The sequence below is a fragment of the Marmota marmota genome, unplaced genomic scaffold (genome assembly GCF_001458135.2).
Source record: "Marmota marmota marmota unplaced genomic scaffold, marMar, whole genome shotgun sequence".
Classification (NCBI taxonomy): Eukaryota; Metazoa; Chordata; class Mammalia; order Rodentia; family Sciuridae; genus Marmota; species Marmota marmota.
Window position 1 is genome coordinate 65,374,308 of NW_026000026.1, and position 8,708 is coordinate 65,383,015.

The following is an 8,708-nucleotide window of genomic DNA, read 5'->3' on the forward strand; positions in this document are numbered from 1 at the left end:
CCCCACCCCCGCCTTCTGGCTCTCTTGGGCAGGCCTGGCACTCCATGCAACTGCACTTCCATACTGAGTATGTAAGGCAATCTTTTTTTGAGAGCTGACTGCTGGAAATTTAGGAGATGGGTGAGTGTGTCTCAGGTCAAACCAAAGGAGCTATTCTTTTGAGTAAAGGGACTGAGGGACCTTCCCAGCAGCTGCTGAAGCCCCTTTTTGCTTCAGGGAACTCCCACCTTCCTTCCCTGAACTATATGTATTGCTCCACCTTGGTCTACTTTCAGAAAAAGAAAACTAAACACAGTAAAATTGTGACAACTTGGCCATTGGTAGGAGCCCCCAGTGTGCACACTGAGAATCTTGATTCTGTACATCTAGTTCCCCTTTGTGGGAACATCTGCCATTTTAATAGGGACATCTGTGGTACCACTGGGGTTAAAGTCACAGGTAAGCAGGAGTTGGGAACTTGTGATTTCCCCCTATCTGGTCTGTTTTAAATGTTTCCATCTGTAAGCCATGGTTTGAGGATCCTCTCTGATTATGTTTTGTTTTGTTTTGTTTCCCGGCCCTTTAAGACATGGGCAATGCTGTGATGCTCGTATAGATTGTTTCTTGGGAAAGATCTTGGCTGAATGGGCCACCTATAGATATAAACCTGTCTAAGAAAAAGATAATGTTTCACTGTAACAATCTGATCTTTGAATGTTTTTTTCTGAATAATTGTATAATCTTGCAGTTAGGAGTTGGTCTGTCAGTTAAAATAAGTGAAAGTATTGTACATGTAGGCATATTTGTGATTAAATAATAAGGAGTCTAAACAGTCAAAAACTAAGTTGGATGCAAAAAAGTGTTGCCACTAATGTACAAATACAGCAGGACACCAAAAGAGGATTCAATTTTTTTTTAATTCTTTAACCTCAGTGCTGATAGTCCAAGTTAACATTAATCATCTTTCTCAGGGTCCCTTTGGCCTAAAAAGGCCTTACTCACTTCTAGTAGACCTCCAGAAGAGCAGGCTCTGTTTTCTTTTCCTGGAAGGCATTTGCAAATGAAGTTTTGCTTTCTGGGTAAGAATGTTATCTGTACATTTAATTCACAAATTTTATATCAGGAGAGGGGTCACAGTCTAGCATATACAAAAAACTGTACCTTAATCTTTTTTTTTCCTTCCAGTTTTCACTCAAGGGGTTTTCACTCAAGGGGTTGTTTGACCAGACTCCCTTATCATCATTATAATGCCATCAACATCAAGTGAGTTCCCCCCACTGTCAATTGTACCCAGATACTCTCTCTTTATATACATATGTATCTAGGGCATTCTGGTCCAATGAAGGTCACATTGACCATACAGGGATTGTTAGAGCTCGCTCTCTCTGCAGAAATCAGCAGGGCAAAGATACAGGCACTTGCATACATGGGGACTCTGGGAGACCCTTATATTTTAGTTCTGTAGGCAACAGGCAGGGCTGCAATCAGAAGTGTCCCCTGGCCAAATGGGGTATCCTGTCAGTTCTTAAAGGGGAAAACTATTTTGTCTCCAGATTATAATAGTACTGAAATTCATTGTCCCATTTTTTGTGACTGGCAGGTTTTACCCCTACCGCACCCCACAGGATTAGTTAATCAGACAATGAGGGTGATGGGCCCCAAATAAGATGTTTTGGGTTTTGTTTTTGTTTTTCAAACATAAAGGAAATCCTGTGAGGTTAAACATTCTAGTCCACTTCTGTCTCAGAGTGGCCAGGAAAATGGAAACGGGATGGACCCAAATGGAGGTTAGGAAAAAAAAAAAAAAAATCAGCTAAAGATCTAAAAGCACACAGCAACTTAGAAATCAATGGGCCAAGCAAGTAGCCTTGGTATCCTCCCAACACCTGTACAGCATAGATTCCAAAAATTAGCCCCAACACTTTTTTAATGTCTGTTCAGCATGGACTCTGATCAATGCCTTTATCAAGAAGCCCTAAGTCCCCAGGCTAATATACTAGTATACTAGAGGGAAAGCTTTCTCCCAGTTTCCCCCTCACATGGTGGGAATTCCATCTTTTTTCTTCTCTTTGAAAACTGATTTTGTTTCTTTCATTTACGTCCTCTGCCACCATCTGTGGATTTCATTCTTTGAATCCATGAGACAAGAACACAGAAATAAAATCAGTGAGGCCTACAGCCCACGTACAGAAGTGGCGAACAAGCCCTGTTTTTATTCCCATGGGCAAAACAAAACAAACAAAACACTCAATACTCTCTCTACCAGATTTCTTCTGCCATACATATATATGTGGATTATATTCTCTGTTTTTCAGATCCTCAAATTGGCAGCTTCCTTGTTTGCCTTTTATCATCTGTAAGCCTGGTCTTCTGTAAACCAGTTTTCCTGAGTGGCCTAGCTATTGTCCTCCCATATATAAAGTCAGCCTTTGTTTTCCATATCTGATTAAATAATACCATTCTCAAATCATACACTCTGGGAAACCTCATTTACTAAGTTTGTTCAATTATATTCTGATATAGAGGCAGATAAATTCTTATTAAACGTATACAAATATATATTGTCATAAAAAGCAATGAGACTAAAAATTTCTAATTTCTGAAGAATTAGTGAAAATCAAGTACTTACTATGTAAGAATATTTGCCAGACATGGTGGCACATACTTATAATCCCAGAAACTCTGGGAGGCTAAAGCAGGAGGACTGCAAGTTAGAAGCCAGCTGGGCAATTTAATGAGATCCTATCTCAAAAAAAAAAAAAAAAGAAAAAGAAAAAAAGGAAGGGAAGAAGGTAGGAAGGGAGGGAGGGAGATGAAAAAAAGAAAAAGGACTGTGAATAAAGTTCAGTTGTAAAGTGCCTCTATGTTCAATCCCCAGTACTAGGGAAAAAAATTATTTCGGCGTACAAAAATCAGTTCACTAAATTGTGGGATGTGGGTTATTTAAGAAGAAAAGGATTTTTGCTACATCTAGGAAATAAAACAATAACACAACATCTAAAATATTCCAAACAAATCATCACAATAAAATTTTCCTTTTAATTCCACTTAGTCCACTGTAATTAATTTTTGATTTACTGAATCTTAATTAGCAGTCTACTTTCAAGAAATCTCAGATTCTGGACTAAAAAAGTCCTAGAAATTCTGACTCAGATCATTGGTAAAGTCTGAAAGTTATCTAAGTGATATCAGTTCAGAAGGCTAAGAAAAAGCCTATTTTTAAAGGTGTCAACAGTTTGAAGTACCTGATATGTTCCCTTTCTTCTTATTTATTTATTTATTATTTTTTGTTATTATTTCTGACTATCCTTATTAAAGACACAAACTCTGTGCTGTTATCTTAGAGTACTCAGGCAAACCTCAGAGTAGAACAAAAGTTATCTGTAGATTCTGAAGATTCAATGTGGTTCATTTATTACTGCAACCAATAATATCAGAATGGAAGCAAGTAAATTCCATTTTGTTAGTCAGTATATAACTATTTTATGAGTTTTGTCAGATTTTCCCTGAGAGTCAAAGCCTATTATAGACAGCAAGGACACTGGCAAACCTTCAGGGACTTCCCATAAGGCATACAAATTCTGAAAAGTTCTATCAGTAACAATTGCCTGCAAAATTATACATATACAATACAATTTTTCATGTCTGGTTGTATACAAAGTATATTCACACCAATTCGTGTTTTCATACATGCACTTTGGATAATGATGATCATCACATTCCACCATCATTTCTGACCCCATGCCCTCTCCCTTCCCCACCCACCCCTCTGCCCTATCTAGAGTTCATCTATTCCTCCCATGCTCTCCCTCCATACCCCACTATGAATCAACCTCATTATATCAAAGAAAACATTCGGCTTTTTGGGGATTGGCTAACTTCACTTAGCATTATCTTCTCTAACTCCATTCATTTACCTGCAATACCATGATTTTATTCTCTTTTATTGCTGAGTAATATTCCATTGTGTATATATGCCACTTTTTTTTATCCAATCATCTATTGAAGGGGCATCTAGGCTGGTTCCACAGTTTAGCTATTGTGAATTGTGCTGCTATAAACATTGATGTGGCTGTGTCTCTGTAGTATGCTGTTTTTAAGTCTTACGTTAAAATATTTTTAGTTGATTTTTGTACAGAGTGAAAGGGGTCTAATTTCAGTCTTCTATGTGTAGATATTCAGTTTTCCTAACATCATTTGTTGAGAGGCTCCTTTCTTCATCTTTGTCAAGCATCTGATGACTGTAGGTACTATTTTAGGTTCCTCTACTCTATTCTATTGGTCTTCATGTCTGTCTTCATACCAGTATCATGCTGTTTTGGTTACTATGGCTCTTTAGTATATTTTGAAATCAGGTATTATATATCCAACATTACTCTCTTTGCTCAGAATTGTTTTGGTTATTTGGAGTTTTTGTGTTTCTATGTAAATTTTAGTGTTATTTTTTCTAGTCCTGTGAAGAATGACATTGGAATTTTGATAGAGATTGCATTGGTTTCTCAGATCACCTTGATTGTTAATTAATATTAACAATATTAATTGTCTCAATCCATGAATATGGAATGTCTTTCCATCTTCTAATGTCTTCTTCAATTTATTTCTTTAGTGTTCTACAATTTTTATTATAAAGGTCTTTTACTTCCCTGGTTAAGTTTATTCCTAGGCATTTTACTTTTAGAGGCTATTATGAGTTGGATCGTTTTCCTGATTTCTTTCTCAGTCTGTGCATCTGTTGACATGGGTGCTGTCAGGGAAACAGCAAGCCCTTTTTACCAACTGAGTTTTAGTGGTAAATGGCCCATACTGGGAAGGGTTATATTCAGCCATATCACAGAATAAATCTGAAGATATGGGTAGGAATCAGACCACTGAGTTCTGTATACTAGGTGGTAGGATTGTGGAAACCAAGCAATTTGCTAGTCTTCATTTTATCACCTTTGGACCTGGCTCCCATATGAAACCACCTACAACTGGTTGTGTTTTCTCATCATAGTGGGTAGGATCACTGACTACTGTGCCCTCTAATTTCCTCCTCATCACATCTGTACTCCTTGCTCTTAAAGAGTTTGTGTTAAACACTCCCCCAATCTACAACTGTCTCATATGACCATCTCCCACACAGTGTGGCAGTGTGTCCACAAATACACTGAATTATAATGGGTTCCTAGTTTTTTCATGCCCAAAGGAGTTTAGTCCCTAACAATAGGACCCTTCTCAAGATAGCTCCTGGTTATAGAACTCTGAAAATTTGATGGGTGATACAGTGAATTTCTTTTCTAACAGTAGCTTAAGGTGCAGGAAGAGTCACAAACTGGATTTTATCCACAAACTGGATTTAAAACTTGTAAGAATCATGGATTTTCCCTGAATTTAGGACTGCTGTTATTATTGGGGTGGTTTGAACTTTTCAGCTTTCCTTATGCTTGCAAGATCAGGTTCCTGCCCCCAACCTGGAGGCAGAGTTGAAGTTGTAAATTGATTTGTATTTTTGTTTTCTTCTCTGCACTGTTAGGTTTCCTTATTGGTTCCCAAAGGTCTTATTCTCTTTCTTTCCTAAAAATTTAATTTGTCCTTTATTGCTCTTACTTCTTCACAGTCATGTGAAAGTTACTTCTATTCTGTCATCTTGATTCTTTATTCTTCTTCATTTTCTTTCATCAGTATTTTTTATAATTTTTTTTTAGTTGTTGATAAACCTTTATTTTATTTATTTATTTTTATGTGGTGCTGAGAATCAAACCCAGTTGCCTCACACATGCCAGGCAAGTGCGCTACGGCTGAGCCACAACCCCAGCCCCTCATCGGTGTTTTAAAGTTTTCATTACAGAGGTATTTTACCTCTTTGGTTAAATTTTCTCTTCGCTCTTTTTTTTCCCCTTGTAGTCATATAAATAAGATTACTTTCTTAATTTCTATTTCAGATCATTAGTTAATGACTTGTGGCAACATTTCTGATTTTTACATGTTGATTTTGTATCCTACAGTTTTTCTGAATTCATTTATTCTAATAGAATTTTGGTGGAGTCCTTGGAAATACACACATACACACACACACACACACACACACATGTGATATTTGATTTTCTGTTTTCCAATTTGGATGTCCTTTACTTATTTCTTTTGTCTGATTGCTCTAGATAAGTCTTGCAGTATGATGTCGAATAAAATTGATGAAAATGGGTATTCTTGTCTTATTTCACATCTTAGAAAACTTTCAGCCTTTCCTCATTCAGTGTGATGTTGGCTTTTGGCTTATTTTATATAGCTTTTCTTATGTTTTTTTTTGTGGGGAGGGGGCTTGCCAGGGATTGAACTCAGGAGTACTTGACCACTAAGCCACATTCCCAGTCCTATTTTGTATTTTATTTAGAGAAAGGATCTCACTGAATTGCTTAGCACCTCACTTTTGCTGAGAGTGGCTTTGAACTTGCAATCCTCCTGCCTCAGTCTCCCAAGCTACTGGTATTACAGGTGTGTACCACTGCACCTGGCCCTAGCTTTTATTATGTTGATATGTGTTCCTTCTATACCTAAATTTTTCATAGTTATCATAAAGGAATGTTGAATTTTATCAAATGCATTTTACTCTACTGAGATGATCATATGGTTTTTGTTCTTTACTCTGTTGAGGTGTTATATCATTTTTATTGATTTTTGTTGTAAATGGATTTGTACTTTTGTTGTATTCTCTGTGCTGTTAGGTTTCCTTATTGGTTACTATTCTGGTAACCCTGGGATAATTTCCACTTGATCATGGTGAATAATCTTTAATGTGTCATTAGCTTCAGTTTGCTAGACTTTCATTGAGTTTTTTTTTGCATCCATGTTTATCAAGGATATTGGCCTATAATTTTCTTTTTTGTAGTTGTTGTTATTGTGTCCATGTCTGGTTTTGGCATAAGGGTAATTCTGGTCTTGGAGAATGAGTTCGAAAGAATTCCTCTGTCTTCAGTTTAGAATACTGTATAAAGAGTCATCATTTTATTTGATCAAATCCCAAACCCACTAACCTTGTAGTAAACAAAGCGAACGTGTTTCAAGTACATAATTTCCAATTCATCCATGTGTAAAATCTGATACTAGTTCACCAACAAGAAAATAAAGTTAATTTGGCTATAAAACATTAAGGAATTTTATTGAAAAAGCAAAGGTTATTTGGTGGAAGTAACCACATAAATAGTTTGAATGTTTGTAAAGTTTTAATGCAAGAACATCAGTACACTTTCTTTTAATAAAACTTAAAGCATAATCAAAATGCCAAGATTTTAAATTTTTATCTTAAGTACTTGAAAAAGAGTTGCAACAAAGTGTCTATTCAGAAACATGCAAGAAGAATGATCCTGCAGGTGTCAACCTACTGACATTTAAGGACACTGGCATCTTTGTTGGGCTGTCATCTCTGTTTCCACTGGCAGTAAGAGTAGGCAAGCTATTACTCTGAAGAGCAGATGTAGAATAAGTCATGCCAATATGTTTATCTTCACCAACATCTGAATCAGCCTTTGAAACCTCCCAGTAATAAAGCCTGAGAATCTCACAAATTCTTATGGCACTTCATTACCTTTTCTTATCTGTAAAGAGATTGTTTTTTCCTTGTATAGTATATCTTTCACATCAATTTCCTGCTTCTCTAATTCCAGAATAGCACAAAAGAGACGATGAAAATTTTTACATGTTAGTTGAGTTCACATTACCCTCCATAATCTAATATCTAGAAAAATAAATTCCATTTAAAATATGATCGAAAGTTATCAGAAACAAAAAATCTGGGTATCCATAATCCTGATATTCTAAATAACTGGAAAATCTCTTGTCCAGCTATTCAGGTAAGACACTCAGCTGAATTAGCTGAGTCTTTAAGGTTTGCATTTGTCCTTCAAAGAAAAAGCAACAGGGGCTGCGGTTATGGCTCAGCAATAGAGCACTCGCCTTGCACATGCAAGGCCCTGGGTTCGATTCTCAGCACCACATATAAATAAGTAAAATAAAGTCATAAAAGAAAGAAAGAAAAAGAAAAAGCAACAAATGGCATTCACTTAGTTTTCCATTCTATACAAAAGGAGGGAAAATTAAGTCACTCATTCCTTGCACATATCGTGTATCAAATTCCTACAACCAATAGGTCATTAAAATGTCTTGAAGCAAGATCAACTTATTCTTGATCCTCACAAAACTTGTTTGTCATGCTCGATTAACATCTTTTTTCTTTTTTTTTTTTTTTTGGTGGTGCTGGGGATTGAACCCAGGGCCTTGTGCCTTGTAAATGTGAGGCAAGCACTCTACCAACTGAGCTATATCCCCAGCCCCTTAACACCTTTTTTTAATAAGACTTCCATAATTTCTATACTTCAAATTTGTCTTTTCTGGTTTCTCATTGACATATTTCCACTGTAGTTCCATCCTGAAGTATTCATCAATTTTTTTTTGTTTGTTTTTGTAACTTGAGTTTTTTCCTCCTTGGTACTGTCCTAAGGAAAACAACCCATAAGAAATTTCCATGCTTACTTTCTCAATGAATAATTAAGACCTTCTCTAAATATCATCTCCTTCAAATTATCTATAAAGTTCTTCTTCCATAATCAATGTTCTTAGCTCATTTGTTTAAGTCAGCCTTTTTATCACTGTGACCAAAAGAACTGACAAGAACAATTTCAGAAGAGAAAAAGTTTATCTGGGGCCTGCAGCTTCATCCATTGTTAAAGTCTGTAAACAAGTCAAGATGGCGCCTG

General features: G+C 36.4%; 1 pseudogene; it reads right to left on the reverse strand.

The window, feature by feature from the left end:
- Window positions 1-7,290: 7,290 nt before the first annotated feature.
- On the reverse strand, window positions 7,291-7,963 carry LOC125619142 (annotated as a pseudogene).
- Between the last annotated feature and the right edge of the window lie 745 nt (window positions 7,964-8,708).